General features: G+C 31.0%; 1 protein-coding gene and 1 long non-coding RNA gene across 10 annotated transcripts in view; both read right to left on the minus strand.

Annotated features, from left to right (window-relative positions):
- Ih (hyperpolarization activated cyclic nucleotide gated potassium channel Ih) overlaps window positions 1-19023 on the minus strand; it is a 324580-nt gene that overhangs the window by 269029 nt on the left and 36528 nt on the right. The gene's annotated exons all lie outside the window — the stretch shown is intronic.
- On the minus strand, window positions 7151-10230 carry LOC143265887 (uncharacterized). Of its 2 annotated transcripts, XR_013040672.1 has the most exons (5): window positions 8718-10230; window positions 8557-8637; window positions 8248-8384; window positions 8012-8134; window positions 7151-7649 (listed from the first exon to the last, which is right to left on the minus strand). It is a non-coding gene; the product is annotated as an uncharacterized LOC143265887 (long non-coding RNA). The 2 variants fall into 2 exon arrangements; XR_013040673.1 differs by lacking the exons at window positions 8012-8134; window positions 8248-8384.

Here is a 19023-nt window from a genome sequence, read left to right on the forward strand (position 1 = left end):
ACGAGAAAATTACTAATGAAAATTATATTGGGTTTAATATTTCCATTATTGGTGAGTACTACACTGCCCCTGATGTAACATACGTATTGCAAATGTAAAGGTTTATATTTCAATATAATTCTTAAACAAAGAACATAAGAATACTTTTAAAATAATGTACTTAAAAAATTAATTTTACTCTTAAAATTTAGTGGAATATTTTTATTCCTAATTGTAGATTTTTATTTTAACACACCAGTTTTATTAAACTTTTTTAATTGTATGATATACTTTATTTAATCATCAATGTAATTTTTTAAACCAGTCATTAAATAAGGCATTTATGACAAATAATTTTTGTGAGAGGTAGCTGATTGTTTGAAAGTATACCTCACTAAAAACTTTTTAAATTAACTTAATGGCTTAATCGACTTTTATATTTAATAATCTCACATGGGTATTGTATAATTATAAAATATTATTTTAATACAATGAAATGTGAACAATTAACTCTAGTTTTTCTTTGATTTTGAATGGATTTTAGAATTACTCAGTCATATTTATCCTTTTGGTATGCAATTAGAAATTTTTAATTTTCGCTGTCAGAATTATTCTTTTCTACTTTATCATTAAAACCATCAAATCAGAAAAGTGATTGGTTAACAAGATTCCTACTTAAATTACTATTTTAAAGATGCTTTAGAATTTAAAAACTTAAAATGCTTTTCTTCAAATCTGGATTAATTTGTATCATAATGTTTATTTATTTTTCTATGTTAATTTTTAATTTATGTATGCATTACACATTGGTTTAGTATTAAATAAGTCATAAACATTCCTATTCTTAACTTTATCTAATTTATTAAATTAGGCGAAAAATGTAATTAATATAAAATAAATAAATTAAGAAATTGCAAAGATTTTTATTAAATAAATTTTGAAATTTGCAATGTAAGTTTTTTAGCGAAGTGAAAGTAACGGAAAATAATCATTTGACACATAAACAAATATAATTGTAGTGGATATAAATATTGTATACCCACTTTCATGAAATTCTTTTAATAAAGTATAGAGTGACATTAAATCTTTTCATTTTGGCAAACTGTGTAGAAATTGAGAACAGGGATAATGTTTACTTAATATTATTTCTCGAGGGAACTGTACCGAATATGCATTGATTTCAATGAAGTTTCATGGCTGGAGAAGAAATTTGCAAATATATTACCTCATTTTAATTATTTATGTGGAAATAAGGAACAAAATGTGACATAGTGTACTTTGTCTATGAGATAGAAGATATATCTTATATGAGAGATTTAAATGTTTCCAAACACGAGAAATTAGAAAGGGTATTTGATAGTGTTCTTGGGTATTTAATAGCCATATTCTTAAATTTTCGAATCTTCAAGTACAAAAATTTGCATACTTTGAAAGTTCAGAAATACAAAAGTTTTTCATAAATTCTTAAGATACCAAATTTTCAAATTAAAAAATATAAAAAGTTCCCGAATTCCTAAATTTAAAAAGTTTCTAGATATACAAATTCTCACATTCAAAAATTTCCAAATATTCAACTTTTCAGATGGGTAACTATCTCAAAATTACAAACTCCAAATTTTCATATTCGAAATCACCGAATTTCTAAATTATCAAATTGTCAAATCTCAAAATTTTTAAATCACCAATCATCTAAATTTCCAAATTATCGCGTTACCAAATTTCTAAATCCTTGCAATCCAAATCCTTGAAATACTAACTCCCCAAGTTTCAAACTATTAATCTTCTGAACTTCCCAAATTTTTAAATTCACGAATATACAAATAATATCAAAATACCTAAATATCAATGAAAATTTCTAAATCCTCAATAGATGTTAACTAATTCACCTTGCCTTTTACTGACATTTAAATAAAGTGTCCAACAATCCATCTACACTTACTCTCGCTAGAAAAAAACTTCAGAAACGTTGCATTTAAATGTATAAATCTCTTATCTGTTCGCGAAAGAAGATAAACAGTACAGAAATGTCCAACCATATTTTTTCTCCTGAAACGTACAATAAATAGTAGCAGGTTCCAACTCTTTTAAAGCAAAGCGCAAACTAGGTGGTTGTAAGTTCCACAAAACTTATTGCCAGATTTAGAGACTTCATTGTAGCACATTTTCTTGCCCGCTCCATTTAAATATATTCAAACTCTACTTCCTTTGCGGCCATTTCTGTCACACTGTAAGTAAATAGATCTACGGGGTGTTTCAGATTTAGTGGACTAGATATTAGCTTTTTTATTGGTTTATTATTTTACTATTTTATTAATTTTGTATTCTATTATTTTACTGTTTTAATATTTTATAATTTTATTATTTTACTATTTAAGTATTTTATTAATTTACTGTTTTAATGTTTTAATATTTTACCATTTGACCATTTGACCATTTTACCACTTTACTATTTTACTACTGTACTACTGTACTATTTTACTATTTTACTTATTTCACTATTTCACCATTTTACCATTTCACTATTTTACTATTTTATCATTTTACCATTTCATTATTTTACTATTCTACTATGTCACTATTTTACTATTTCAGTATTTTAATATTTTACTAATTTATTATTTTATTATTTTATTATTTTACCTTTTTACCATTTCACTATTTTACTATTTTACTACTGTACTATTTTACTATTTTACTATTTCACTATTTTACCATTTTACCATTTCACTATTTTACCATTTTACCATTTCACTATTTTATTATTTTACCATTTTACCATTTTACCATTTTACCATTTCACTATTTTACTATTTTACTATTTCTTCAAATATTACAGAAAAACTTTACATAAATAGGGAGTCATCAATGTTTCAGTACAAAATTATAAAACTTGTCACTATTCATGTTTGAAAATCTATTAAGAAAATAGTTATAGAACATTTCTGTAGCGGCACATGGTTCGCAGCGTTGCGTTGGTAGAAATTAGCATTGACCGTTTACAGATGTTTAGGTGTAGGCAGTTAAGCCTACCCTAAAATCTGTAAGTCGGCGAAATTATTTTATGTTTTTTGGACATGCATAGCTGAATAGTTCATTAGGCCACATGGTCAGCACGGGCCGGAAGGACACTTTCGGTTAACAAATTATTATTTATAATACTTTTTCCCCCGCCGAAAATGGGAGGTCTCAGCGAGGAAAATAACTCCACCCTCTACTGTGTAAGAAGTTATGCCTTCTCCAAAAAGTTAATATACATATACTGCGGAAAGGCGCCAAAAAGAAAGATTATCAGTCGAGCCTCCGTTTCTGTAACATCGCATATTTCACATAGTTTCAATAGTACTTATTAAAACCTCTTCTCTTGTAAACATTCTGTTGCGAGCACTTATTCATTTACTTCACCTATACTCGCGACAATTACCATATTATACATATATTTGTTTATGAAATTAAAAATTCATGTAACATTTTTTTATAGTCTGTTGGACACAAAAATGAAACAGCCTGTAACCGAAAGTTTATCGAAAATTTCCCGTCCGTCTTTTCGGTTGAAAATCAGAAACAAGTAACTGGAAATCAATATAGGGGAAGTTTTCAATTTTCACGGATAGTAATACATGAATTTTCTTCGATGTTTTATTCAAGCTACGTTTTAAAATACGTTACAGGAAATAATCTGCATCGAAAGCGATAGAAAGTTAGCGTGGAGGAATTGAAAGGGTTGGCAGACGGATTCGCGAAGCTCGAAGCTCGCGATAACCGCTTGGAATAAAGCGGAAGAGGGTGTTTTTCTTTTTCTGTTCGCGAGGGTGCTCCGACACTCGCATTACGAGCCACTTAAACGACGCTTAACGAGAGGCCTCCATTGTCGCTGGGCCTTTGTTGCTCGCCGCTTTGGCTGCTTCCAATTGCCAACACTGTACGAGTGTTTTCAAAGATAATTCGTCCAACTTTTTGGCTCCTTCAAGTTATGGACGAAAAAGAAGTCGTCGTTTCAATTTGACGTATCTGTTACGCGGAAAAATACATCTAAAATGGCACGAAGTAATTTTGCGTCAATGATAATTCTGTTAAATAATACAGAAATTATCATTTTTTGAAATTAATTACTTTTGATATGAATCAGAAAATGTATTTTTAATTTAGGAATAGTATTCAACGTTAGATTTGCACTATATTAATTATGTATTATTTAAATATCGATGAAACTAGTAGTTTGTGCAGACTTTTCTCTGACTGCGTTCTGCGCATGCGCACCGATGTATTGTGCAATGGCGCCATTTTTGAAACTCGATTCGTACAATAATCTGTCCAAAATTATGTGTTATACAAAATTTTAGTAGTTAATTATTTTATTTCAATATTTTATTACATATTATATTTCGTTTAACATAGTTTTTTTCTAAACTGTTCAAAACTATATGTTATACAAAATTTTGCTAGTTAATTATTTTATTCGGATTTTTAGTATATGTTATATTACATTTAATATATTTTATTATATTTTATTATATATTGTAATGTATCGTATTTAATATATTGTATTATATTTTATTATATAAAATGTCGATCATTCATCAAATGTTCAGCAAAATTTTATTAAAGTTTGAATTAGCAAAATCTTTACTACAATTTTTTTTAATTTTGTGCAGCACCGTATAATTTAATAATCGTCAAGTTTAATCAGCACTCCGATCTAATTTCCCGAGTACAGTTAGGTACTACTCTTTCGCAAAGAAAAACAGATATATCATTATTTTTTTGTCAAGACACTCTGTCATTATCATATAATGACACAAGCGTCGCTTTGACTCGGCTCAATCTGTCAATGTAAAGGAAAGATAAGAAGTAAACTAAAGACTCAGATAAATTATTGAGGAGTGGCAAAGGTTAATGGATGATCAATCGATACACGTCACTTTTGTTATACGGTTCTCCATAAAGCTGGCTACACACGATCAGGAAACATTTGCCATATTGTCGAGAAGTTTGCTCGCGTCTCTGAAAAGAACGACCGTCGATTGTTAAATCTATGAGCTTCCTATAAAAAGAATTTCAAATATGTGCTATGTGTTCCTATAAAAATTCATCGTATATTCTCCACGATGATAAATTGAGGATGATCGATTACTTATAAAAGAAAAATTAGTACAAATTTAAAGAACTTTGATCGACAGAAAAATTTCTGTCTCAACATATTTAACACGATATTTTTTGGAGTTATATTTTTGGCAATATAACGAGACCACACGTTAATATTTTTATTTTGTTTTATAATTTTATTCGAAGGATAATATATACCATTTTGTCAATAAAAGCAAGTGAAAGTACAAATGTTTTGTGAAACGTAATACGTTTAAATAACAAACCACGATTATTTAAAAACGTTCAATTAATCAACACGGATTATCAATTAAACAGCTACATTATTATTTAACGCCTATCACGTCGAATGACAGAAGCTCTCCTCAAAATCAGATATTAATTATCATCGCCGGAGATTTAATTACCGTATGCGGATTGAAATATAGTCAGATTGTATTTATTAGCGATCATTAAGGACAAAGCTTTGATACGTTTCTGTTTCTTTATTCCCTTCGATATAGTGATGAAATACTTTGTAAAATCAGTTGCTGATTAATGAACTTGTAAATCAGGAGATTGGCACATTCATATATTCCTAGATCCTAGGTATTATTATACAGGGTCACTCACCACATTTTGCCATCTAGATTTGCGTCATTATTATTACTCATAGCAAACAATGTTTTAGATGAAGTTGAGTGGTTTTGAGGAGGGCATATGCTGGTGATTTTTTATGATTTTAATGATTTTTTCACATAAAGAGATTAATACTTTTTTGTAAAGAATATGAAGGAGTATCAGCTGATGCAATAAAAAATATATAATTCCATTTAAAAAAACATTGATGACCTTCATATGTTCTTTACACGTCCACCTACAAAAAAAATATACCACCAGCATATGCCCCTCTCAAAACCATTCAACTTCATCTGAAACATTGTTTGCTATGAGTAATAATAATGACGCAAATCTAGATGGCAAAATGTGGTGAGCCACCCTGTATATTAAAAGTAAAAATATAATGTAAACATTTTCCGGCTATTTTCTAACAAGTATTTTCGTACATTTTTTTATAGAACTTTTTGAACAAACTTAATTATATCAGAATCAGAGTTTTTGTGAAATTACGAAGCTTAAAGAAACAAAATTACATGCAGATGCTTTCATTTCGCCAGACCAGACACTGCACATTAACCCGTAGAACGAAATTCTTCATCGCGGAATTTAAAGCCATCTATTTGGAAAATCAATGAGGTCAAGGATAACAGTAAACAATTTGTTCTGAGAAACCCCTATCGTGCTATTATTTCTTAAATTCCACGAATTTCAGAGCAGTCCTTGATCTTCAAGAAACATTTACTCGAAACCTTCAGATTTCTTTTTTCTTCTGCTTAGAAAATTTTCAAGTATTTGGCTTTCGTTCAAGGGCAACATTTATTTCACTCGGACACAAAATGACACGTCAATATTTTTCTAAATGTATAGAATTTTGTTTCGAGTTTTCCCAAACTTGACTGTTGTATTTGTCTTAATCCAACATTTGTAACTGGTCATTTAAAAATGAAAATTACAATAAAGTGTACGAAGGTTTCGAGTCTTACTTTATTTTAATTTAATATTTAATATTTTTTAATATACTTTTACTTAATTTTTTTATAATATTTTTATTTAATATTCTTTACAATACTTCTGTTTAATATTTCTTATATTTCTATTTAATGTTTCTTATATTTTTATTTAATACTTTTTATAGCATTTCTATTAAACATATTTTGTAATATTTAAATTTAATATTTTAAGCATTGAAATAATATAAATTAAGTACCTTCATAAGATACAAGTATTTTGTCATTTTTAAGTAAATTGTATTATGCAATTGAGATAGAAAATTAATTTATTAAATTATATTTTTATATTGATACAAATCGTTAAATTAAACTTTTATATTGATATAACGAATTAACTTGTATTTTTATATAAATCCAATAAATCAAATTTTCACATCGATATTTCATTTTATATTTTTATATTTATGTAATATAAATTGAATCACAATTGTATATCGATACAATAAACTAAATGATACAATCAGTTTATAGAATTCAAAAATACTTTTCAAAAAGTTTGTATCTCTTAAATCGATCTTCGAAAATCGGCAGCAAACGAAATCGATCACCGAAAATCGGCAAATTATCCAGAAGGAAGATCGTTCGTGAAAGTTTTTCAATTTATTCCGTCCCCGGTGGGAAAAAAAAGGAAGACGGCCAACAATTTTGTTTAAGCGTAATTACGAGAACGTCGAGGGAACGTACACGGCTCGTTCCGACCAAGGATATCGTTTCCATCGGGAACTTTCGGTTCAGGAAGTTCAGGAGTAAGCAAGCGGAATCGGTGCCGCGTTTAATCACCGGGATTTCATTAGTTGCGCGAAGGAGCCTCGTGATTCGATTCGATTCGATTCGATTCGAGACGAGACGAACGGGCGCCGTGGCCGTCGTGGAATCGATACGGAACGCGATTCTTGCGGGATCGATCACCTAACACGTGTATCGATTGCGTTAACCTATTTCTTTCTTGACATAAGCCTAATATTAGCAAAAAATGTCGGATCAGTCACACATTGTTAGTCTTTCATATATACTTTATAATATGTGTACGTATATTATGCAGGGTGTTTGGTAGGTCGATTGAAAATTTGCAAAGAAGGTCATGGGATACATATTTTACTGTATATACCTTTATGCAAACCTCATGGTTTTTGACATTACCAAACATCCTGCATATACATACAAATAAATGTGAATACCTAGAATATGCATACAAATAATAAATACAAATTACTATGTATCTGCTAATACATACTGTATACTTATATTAGTATAAATATGTTTATACCAATATATACATAGATACAAATAAATCTGTATATACCAATATAAGTACGTACCTATGTAATACTCCGTAATAAATATGCGTATACCATGTAAGTACACCGTATTTGCATCAAGGTAACCTTTGCAGTGAAATCTGTAGGATGTCTCAGTATTTTATTGTCAAACTTTACTATATTCTATGTATGTACAAAAATAAGAGAAAGATGTGTTATTAATATGTATAGAGTATTAAACACTTCATTAAAAAGTTGTAATAAAAGTGGAAAATGACTTTGAACTGTTGAGTCACCTTGTATAGTATGTAAATATGTATAGAATGTTCCAGTTTCATATGGGATAACAGTATTGTCATAGAATACAATATAGCATAGGTATGTTGTAGAATAGTAAAATGTCAAATTAACAGCATAGAAGTTTGACAAAATTCTAAAATAATAGAATAGTAGTGTAGTAATGTAAAGTATTAAAATAATAAAATAGTATATATTATAGAATTAGTGAGATAGTAAGATATCTATGAAGCAGCATAATAATATAGTATAATAATTTAGTATTATAATTTAATAATAAAAATTGAATACTACTTCAATTTAAATACCTCGACAAATATCAAATACCGTGTCCATAATCGGGCTTCCATCGAACGACATTTCATTTTCAAGATCAGATATACATATTCCTATTAGACATAATAATATGAAATCATGAAGAAACGATTAAAGAAGGTCCTTTTAAAATTCGTCACAAAGTAATACCAACCAGTTCACAACTATTGTAATTTCTAAATAAACACTACCACTTTTTTTTCTAATATAATAATTTATTAACTATTTACACTACACGTCTTTAGCGTCGCCTTCCATATCTATTCTTCTCACCACGTGACAACCGTTGCGAACCGACACGGGCGCCGTAAATTATCGAAGATTGCCGAATCGTTCCGATTGGTTCAGACACCTATCGTTGATACGTAATTATTCTTTTTATTAACGTTTCTTTTTAACAGAAATCAATCGTATTCTCAATTGTAACTGCATATTTAATAGCTACATATTAAAATAATAGTATAGCAAGATAACACTTTAGTTGGATATTATAGTATGGTAATCAAACTTTAATAAAACTTGAAGAACTCAACATGCAACAAACATCCTGTCTAATCGAGCGTTCATCGAACGATCACACTATTTTTAAGATCAGATATATTTTTCCTATTATATCCTGCAAAAGCGATTAAAAAACGTCCCACTAAAATTCACAAGGAAAAGATACTCCGACAAGTTCACAATCAATCGTATTCCCAATTATCAAAGCAACAATTATCCCGAAAATCGAAGGGAAAACAATCCCACGCTGTCCACGCGGATGGTAATATTCAATCGGCGCTTCTATCCCCAGATTCCTGTCCAATTTCCACCGTTACAACAGATATCCTCCGTTAAAGCCACCCTACATTTCTGGCCGTCAATCCGTCCGTCAGAAAACGGACGCTTCCAAAAATACTCCACAGCCCCGAGGGTGTTCTTGGTTCAACTGCAATCCCGAGGCCCGAAAATGGTGCGAATTTCGCTCGGCGAAACAGTTCGCTTCGGTCGAGACACTTTGTCCTCGGTGTTTTGTGTATCGTCACAAAGGGGTTAATCATCATCAGACCGCGATAGAATGCGTCTTGGTGTTCATCGTCGCGAAGAAATACAAGATGCACGTGTTGGCCTGAGACCATCCCTCTGTCTTTCTCCTGCTCGACGCGATGAATAAAGAGAACGTTTCCGCATAAACGAAGGCTCAACGGGCGCTTTAGAGTGCACGAAACTGCAAAACGAACGAGCCTATTGTTTCGCTCTGTACTCGACTGTTTGACGCCTCTTTCCTCCAACCTCTTTCTGCTCTTCTCTTTTTTTCTTTTTTTTTTTTGTTGTTGCAGATAGCATCGATGCGAGGCGCTTTGTGAACGATTTCGCCGAATCGCGTCCGCGCGACAGAGCAAATCGCGAGAACAATGGACCTTCGGGCTTATTTCAGAAGTTATTGGCTGATTTTTTTTCTCTCTACGGAGGGGTGAACGTGGAAGTACAGGCAATTGAGGATGTTCAAAGCAATGTTACTCTTTGAGAATGGAGACTTTAGTTTTTTTTGAAGTTAGGAGTTGGAGAGTTAAAATTCGTGGAATTAAGAGGAGTGAAAGTTTTCGTGTAAACGACGTGTTTGAGAGTATTAGGGTGCCGCGTACACAATTTTTTTAAGTTCTCAAATTTTTAAATTCACGTTTCAAATGTTTATTTATTCAAATCCTTAAATTAAAAATTATTGAATTTTTAAATTTTCAAATTTCAAACCTTAAGTTTCCAAATTTTTAAATTCTCAAATTTCAAATTTGTAAATTCTACATATTTTCAAGTTCTCTAATTTCAAAATTTTTGAATTTTTAAATTGTAAATTCCTATATGTTGAAATTCCTAAAATACAATTTGTAAAATTTTCAAATTCTCAAATTGCAAACTCCCATATATTGAAATTCCAAAAATACAAATTGAAAAATTTTCAAATTCTCAAATTGCAAACTCCCATATATTGAAACTCCCAAAATACAAATTGCAAAATTTTCAAATTCTCATATTGCAAATTCCCATATATTGAAACTCCCAAAATACAAATTGCAAAATTTTCAAATTCTCATATTGAAAATTCCCATATATTGAAATTCCCAAAATACAATTTGTAAAATTTTCAAATTCTCAAATTGAAAATTCCCATATATTGAAATTCCAAAATACAATTTGTAAAATTTTCAAATTCTCAAATTGCAAACTCCCATATATTGAAACTCCCAAAATACAAATTGTAAAATTTTCAAAGTCTCAAATTGAAAATTCCCATATATTGAAACTCCCAAAATACAAATTGCAAAATTTTCAAATTCTCATATTGCAAATTCCCATATATTGAAACTCCCAAAATACAAATTGCAAAATTTTCAAATTCTCAAATTGAAAATTCCCATATATTGAAATTTCCAAAATACAAATTGTAAAATTTTCAAATTCTCATATTGAAAATTCCCATATATTGAAATTCCCAAAATACAAATTGTGAAATTTTCAGTCTCAAATTGCCTAAAGTATAAAATTCTAAATTTTCTTATTTTTAACTTCACAAATTTTAGTATCTTTGAATCCCCAAATTTTCAAGTTTCCCCACCTCGACAACCACAAATCCTTACGTTGAAATTTCTAAATTCCAAGGCGCTATAAGAGGAACGTATCAATTTTCCCATACATTTTAAGATCATTAATTACTGAATACATGTATCATACGGTATCATACTCATTATACTGCATTACATAGCATTATACTCATATACATAATAGCATTACACTATTACAATGCTGTATGACATAAATACTTCCCCATATAATTATTAATTAAAATGCGCATATCCTGCATAATTAATTAAAACATCCTGTTAAATAAAATATTTGATTATTAAAGCTACTGTAATACTACTGAAATATTTACTATATATCATTTATGTAATCATTGCTCCGGCAGCAGAAAGTTCAATAAACTTTCTAAAGCAATCAAAAAACATTCTTATGATGGCAAATAGTAGATATATGCGAATATGTACTTTGAAAATGTTATAAACGAAGAAAATTACGAGATAAAAATCGTAATACAAGAAAAATGCCGTGGAATTTTTGAAGAAAATGATGGTAATATAGTGGAAATGAACAAGCCAATAACATAGATAAAGAAATGAAAAATGCTTATTTAGAAGTGCTGCTAACGGAAACGATAACGAGAATATCATTGAAACTTACCTTCCCTAGGTGATCATGATTCAAGGTTTGAATGATAATAAGAAATCGAATGAACAAGAAATACAATGAACCATCGTAGTACAATATATTGCTTCCTCTGACACATGCAAGTATAAATAGAGAAATAATAAATGAATAATGTGCCTTTTACAAGATAATCATCATTCTAGCCACTATGAGATAAGACGGTGTGAACGTTAGACATAATTATTAATTGAAAATAGTGAACAATGATAAGATCGATGAACACGAGACGAGAGAAAGTTGATGCATGCGAAATAGGTAAGTGGAAAGTGACGGAAATGAAAACTCGAATGTTTGCTTTTTCAACGGAAATAATAATATGAAAATATATAAGGTGTTCCGTGACGAAGCCGACAAACTTTGCTAACATATTTCTCGGTGTTGAACAAAAAATTCACTTTTATACTTTATTACGCGTTGAATTGCTACGCATAAATTAATGCAAATTAAATCGCCACGCTTTAGATATCCGTACGTAAAATTACCACGTATTACATTGCCACGCGTTATATTCCGTTATTTCGTACTATCTCGTGTTATATCGCCGTGAAGTTACACAGCATTGAATCGTAGCACGTTAAATTATGTGTCGAATTCAGCGCATTAAATTACCTCGCATTAAAACACCACATGTTAAATTGCCAAGCGCGAAATGACCTCGTATTAAATAGACACGCATTAGATTACTATATGTTGAATGGGTGTCAATTTATCTCGCGTTATATCGCCAAGAATTAGATTACCAAATGCAAAATTGTTATCTGTTATATTTTAACGCGTGGACTTCCTTCTCGTTATATTGCCACGCGTTAAACTGCAAGTGTTAAATTACTTCACGTTATATGACCGAATATCAGAATACCATGTGCAAAATTACCACGCGTTAAATAGCCACACGTTACATTATCACACATTAAATTTCGACGCATTAATTTCCCTCGTGTTATATTGCTGCAAATTAAATTATCAAGTCCGAAATTACCACGCATTGAACGGTCATACGTTAAATTATCTTAAGTTAAAATTTTAGCGCGTTACATTTCCTCGCGTTATATCACCGCGAGCTAAATTATTACAGCAAAATTACCACGGATCGAAAAGTCACGTGATAGATTACCTTAAGTTGAGATTTCAGCGTGTTAAATTTCCTCGCGTTATATCGCCGCGAGTTAAATTATTATGTTGAAATTACCACGGATTGAATAGTCACGCGTTAGATTACCTTAAATTAATATTTCAGCGTGTTAAATTTCCTCGCGTTATATCGCCGCAAGTTAAATTATTATGTTGAAATTACCACGGATTGAATAGTCATGCGTTAAATTACCCGAAGTTAAGATTTCAGCATGTTAAATTTCCTCGCGTTATATCGCCGCGTGTTAGATTATAACGCGCGAAATTACTACATATTAAGCCGAGACGCGTTAGATTACCATTAATAAAATTTTAACGCGTTAAGTTACTTCCCGTTTCGTAGTCACAATTTAAATCGCCATTAAATCGTCACCGTTGGGTGAGAATTACATTACGTGTTAAATTATATTGTGTTATATCATCACCCGTTATATTACCATTCGTTATATCGTCGCGCATTAAATTAACATGCGTTGAATTTCTATTGCGTTAAAATTACGCATTAAATCACCACGCGTTAAATCGCCATGCATTAAGTCACCTCCCGTAAAAAATCTTCATCTGTTAGATTACCACACGTTAAATCGCCCTTAATTCTATCGCCACTTATATAATCGCAAAATTATAAACGTATTAGCAAAGTTAGTTGGTATTCTTACAAAACAACTTGTATATTATTAACTAAAAGATAGAACAAAACATGGTGAAATAACATGTAGAGTAAACGTAATCTGTTCGCTAAACAAGACCGTACAAGAAGATTATCAGTCAGTAACAGTAAGAAGAAAAAGTCCAGGCATATAAAGAATAATAGAAGGGAAAAAGAAATTGCAGAAAAAAGAGTGAATGTACCCTATTGCTCATAGTCTGCGATGCTCATAGTCTGATCGCCCGGAAGCCCCGACAATACTCCGACTCCTACCAACACAACAACAACAATGATCAGTGACTTTTTGGTTATATTTCATGGCCGCAGTACGATTAGAAGAAACTGTATTCATTAGATCCAGCTACAAAAATTTTGAATACGATTCTACATTTATAAATTCACACACATTATCTTTTATTTACGAGTACTTAATTTCCTAATTTGCAACTTTTGCGTTTATGAAAATTTCACTTTTCATGTTTTCAAATTGTTCAATTTTAAATTACTATATTGTTAATTTTCTAATTTTTACATCGTTAATTTTTTCATTTTTACATTGTTAATTTTCAAATTTTAAATTTCCAAATTGTCAAAACTACCAAATCCCAGAATTCCTTTATTCTCAAATTTCTAGATATTTGAGAGTCAGTTTTTCAAATTCAATCTTCTGCAAGAATGATCAAATTTCTAGTTCATCAATTATTAGCTGAAGATAGATAAAGTATTAATTACCGAAGTAATTTAGATATTTGGACAAGGCAAACAAAATTTTCTCAAAAAGTATCAAAAAGAATGAGAAATGACTGATGAACTGAAAATAAACGACAAGTGATTATCCATTACAATATGATGTAATATTTTCAAGTAGTACATGCTTTCTTAAGATGAGATTTCAGCGTGTTAAATTTCCTCGCGTTATATCGCCGCGAGTTAAATTACTATAGCGAAATTACCATGGATCGAATGACCATATGTTAGATTACTTTAAGTTATGATTTCAGCGTGTTAAATTTCCTCGCGTTATATCGCCGCAAGTTAAATTATTATGTTGAAATTACCACGGATCGAATAATCGTATGTTAGATTACTTTAAGTTATGATTTCAGCATGTTAAACTTCCTCGCGTTATATCGCCGCGAGTTAAATTACTACAGTGAAATTACCACAGATCGAATAATCACGTGTTAGACTACTTTAAGTTAAGATTTCAGCATGTTAAACTTCCTCGCGTTATATTGCCGTGTGTTAGATTATAACGCGCGAAATTACTACGCATTAAGCCGAAACGCATTACATCCTTTCAAAATACCAAACCTGTGAGCTGCATAAAATATGCATTTAATAGCTTTAAGTATAGTTAGTATTAAAATTTTACATTCTTAAAAAAATTTTACTGTTGAAAAAAAGTCATATGACTAAAATTATTTTAGCTAATTCCACCTGTCTTCATAAAATAGTTATGCAAACTTTAATTAAGAACAAATTTTATTACTTTTTAAAATTGATTACAAATTATAGAATTATATCTTAAATACTTTATGTAGAGAGCAAAAAAGTGGTAACATGATAAAAGTAATACCCTTTCAACGCTTCCACAAACGTTTTTAGACAAGTTGCATATCTGGTTTGTTTCATTTGACGCTGAGCCATACGATGGTTGAACTGAATTTGTAATTCAGGTCACGCAGTTAATTTCTACCATTTCGACTTTCTTGTTAATATTCATAGTTAAACTATTCGTATTAAGTTACTCGCCATTCCTAGATAACTTATAAGTTCTTACAGTTAATTTCAATAAATCGTTATACATTATCATTATATTGTAGGTTAGACTTCTGTTTCGGGAAACGTGGTTGGATCGTAAGTAACGTGTTACTATAGGGACGAAAAAACTGCAAAAACCTTCCTTTCAAGTTATTGTAAGAGAACTAACATCCACTATCTTTTCATTTGCTACAGTAAATGTATACCCTCGTTTTAATTTCTTTTCGTGGAGTAGAATATCCCAAACAATTGGATATCTTACGAATGCACAGTTTTTCTTATCTACCTCCACAGCTTTTAATAAATTATTCTGGCTCCGGTTTCTTTCCTCCGTAATATTTTTATGACAAGCGACCTTATCATACATGTTCATACGTTTAAAGTAACACTGACAAATCACTAAAATACGAATTTGAACATTTTTCTTGACTTAGCAATATGAATACTGGAATCTGTCAATTTATTACCTTATCTCAGTAATTTTCAAAATTGACTATGTTAAAGTTGCTTACGAAATTTTTCACGAATTTTTTTTTAAATTTTCGTCATTGCACGAATATTGTAGAAGCGATGAAAATTAGTTAGCAACGTCGTCAGGTTAGTTATATAGAATTTATCGTGTACCATACAGTACCATACAGAATCGAGTCATGTATTTTTTTTTACCAAATACAGGGTGAGCCTCGTAACACGAGGACATCAAATAACTCGAAAATCGTTCACTGTAGAAAAAAAGTTTTCAAACAAAAGTTGCACGGTTTCCAGGGGTGCACACAGCGATGTAATTGCTTTGTTGTTAGTTTGCCTTTTTACCGAGATATAAAAGTCACCTTCAATTTTTTAAACGGAATGCCCAATATTGCTTTTCGAATTTGGATGAAGTATGAAATTTTGTAATAAAAAATATTAGGGGAGGTAGTGTGAGATTGCTAGTCTTTGTTCAAGCGGTGGTTGTTTATTACTATCAACGAATCTTGTTAGTTTCACTGTTTGAACTGAGCTGAGAATAAAATACTAAGGTGTCTAATATTGAGAAAATATTGTTTAAAATTTAGCACAATTTTACAGAAGCTATTTAGAAATATTATCTGATACAGCGTTGTGAATAGTTGATGAAATTTATTTTGTATAAGGTTATCATAAAAAATATTAATTTGAAAATAATTGATATGAAATAAAATATTAATTCAAAAGTACAGGGCGTGTAAGTACAGTATACTCAGAAAGAGTATGGTTCTTCTTTAATTACTTTCTTAACATAAAATTAACTTCATCCAAATCCAAGTAAAAATAGAAGAACACATTCAAGAAAACTTAGGACTCGCTAAAAATTGCATCACCCCTCTTTGAAAAATCTTTTCCTGAATAATTAACGAGTTACCCGAAACGTAACGTTGTGACACCTACCCTGAACTGTTTTTACGACACCTACCTCGAATTGTTTTTACGACACCTCCCCTGACTTGTTTTTACGACCCCAACCCTGAATTGCTTTTATGACACCTACCCTGAATTGTTTTTACGACTACTCAGTTTCCCCCGATTGTTTCTAATCGGACACCACGTGTAGAGTCTTCGACAAACTAATTAATAAACAACAGGCAAATATCCGACGACCACGCGTTTCATCTGAGCGGAAATTGGACGTTGTTCACCAGTCGGCCTCTGCATATGGGTTAAAACGCAATATTAGAGATTGTAGAGTCCTCGAGGGCTGCTAGACAGCGAACCTCGACAGAGATTGCTGAGATATGAACCATTCTAGCACTTCTTCGACCACCCTTTCGCCACCGTTCGGACTGCTTGGCTTTCAGGCATACTCGAAAAACGCCTTTGGCTGCCTCTATTTAGGCGACACTGCCAAAACCGATCAGATCTGGGTCGATGATTCTGATCGGGATCGAGCTTGTACAATTAGCAAAATCGTAGCTTGTTTAATAAAGCTGATCCCGCTATTGCTCTACCAACCGTGTTCCTATCCCTACAGTTACCTGACGCGAATAATTCAACATTGAACGCATGCCAAATGCTTGATAGATGAACCTTGCTAATTCGTTGCAGGTGCTTCTTGGAATCGTGTAGATATTACAGTACCTGGCCATCGAATAATGACTATTTCATCATTTCTTATATTTTTTATAAAATTAAAAGATCTGTTCAAATTGTAATTATATAATTTAATAGCTACTAACATGGTACAATACTAGTGTACATAACATTATTAACAGATGTTGACATCTTGTATTTCCACCCTTTGCTCTGGATACAGTTTGTACCCTGCTCTGTATACAATTGATCATATGCTTTACATCTTAATTATTTTCCCAAATATCTGCAATTCTTTCCAACTCGGATAATGTGGATGGAGAGTTGTAAACTAGTCTTGTAGGCGCCAAACATTTTCTATGGAATCACTAAATTTTACCTGACGAGCTATCGATACTCGAGCCTAATGTAAACGCTCGAACGACCCTTAATCACTCATCACCCATACAATTTATCACAATAGTAATAAATTGCTGGGTGTAAATCAACGTATTTAATAATAATCAACGTATTATCAACGTATTTAATAATAATTTTGCAAGGCCGAAGACAATTTTCCATATATGACACGTTATAGCCATAAAAGTGAAATTTTTGTACGTGGTCCTAATTCTATGGCCAGTGACTATATTTCATTGATATATTTATGTTACTATCAGACAGACTATACTTTTCACACTTACAGTCAATAATATATAATTAATACAAAATTTCAAATATTTGATTTGTACGGAATGGTTCATTTTTATGAAGTTAAAAGGTCACGTATTCTATGGTTAAAAATAAAAAACATTGCGATGATTCAATGTTGAATGCTTGCCAAACGACTGCTTGGTAGATGAACCTTGCTAGTTTGTTGCAGCTGTTCCTTGAAATCGCGCAGAAATTATTTTATAGCAATATATTTATCTTATTATTAAACTATTCGTATTTTCAACACTAAATTCACCGGTTAATAATATATAATTAATATAAAGTTCCAACTATTTGATTACAGGGTGATTCATTTTTAGTGAGTCAAAAGGTCATGATGTATGGTTCGGTTAAAAATAAAAAAGCTACGATAATTCAATGTTGAACGCTTGCCAAACGACCGCTTGATAAATGAACCTTGCTAATTCGTTGCAGCTGCTCCTTGAAATCGCGTAGAAATTATTTTATTGGCTATAATTATACTGTTATTAGACTACCAATATTTTTCACACATTTACTAGTTGGTAATATACAATATTATAAAATTATTATGAAATAATCGCGTTGTGCAGAATGATTCACTTTTATGTAGCAAAAGGGTCACAGCGTATTCTATGGTTAAAAATAAGGAAACTTGCGATGATTCAATACTGAACGCTTGCCAAATGACCGCTTGATAAATGAATCATGCTAATTCGTTGCAGCTGCTTCTTGAAATCGCGCAGAAATTATTTGATTGCAGTACATTTATCTTATTATTAAACTATTCATTTTTTGAATACTAAACCTGCCGATTAATAACATATGATTAATACAGAATTTCAAATATTTGAGTTGTGCATAATAGTTCAGTTTTATGAAGTTAAAAGATTACGACGTGCTTTATGGTTAAAAATAAGAAAAATTGTGATGATTCAATGATGAACGCTTGCTA

The sequence above is a fragment of the Megachile rotundata genome, chromosome 15 (genome assembly GCF_050947335.1).
Source record: "Megachile rotundata isolate GNS110a chromosome 15, iyMegRotu1, whole genome shotgun sequence".
Classification (NCBI taxonomy): domain Eukaryota; kingdom Metazoa; phylum Arthropoda; class Insecta; order Hymenoptera; family Megachilidae; genus Megachile; species Megachile rotundata.